Raw genomic sequence first — 481 nt, 5'->3', positions numbered from 1 at the left:
GAGCAGGGCAATCGAGGCCACGCCGCCACCATTCTTGGCGCCCCGGGCTTGCCCGGCGGCTGCTTCAGGCGGCGGCGAGGGAGGGAGGAGGGGAGGGGGTGAGGAGGAGGGGTAGCTAGGGTTGGGAGGAGGAGGCGGCTAGGGTTGGGAGGAGGAGGCGGCTAGGGTTGGGAGGAGACGGCTAGCAAGAGGATCGGTATTTTCGATAACCAACAGCTTACGGAAAACTTCAGTGATATCCAAGAAAATTTGGTACCATATGAAATTTCAAATTTTCAAAAATTTAAAGAACAACCAAACATGGTCTAATAGAGCTGGTTATGTGTTAGTTTTCGATAACCAACAGCTTACTGAAAACTTTATTATCATCTCTCTACTAACACATAACCATATATGTTGTCTTATAAGAGCATCTCCAGCCGTTGTGCCCCCCAGCCGGCATTTTTTCGGCCTCCTGGGGAGGCACCGGCGGATTTTTTGC

This window comes from Triticum dicoccoides, chromosome 6B (assembly GCF_002162155.2).
Source record: "Triticum dicoccoides isolate Atlit2015 ecotype Zavitan chromosome 6B, WEW_v2.0, whole genome shotgun sequence".
NCBI lineage: Eukaryota > Viridiplantae > Streptophyta > Magnoliopsida > Poales > Poaceae > Triticum > Triticum dicoccoides.
This window is presented reverse-complemented; position numbering follows the sequence as displayed.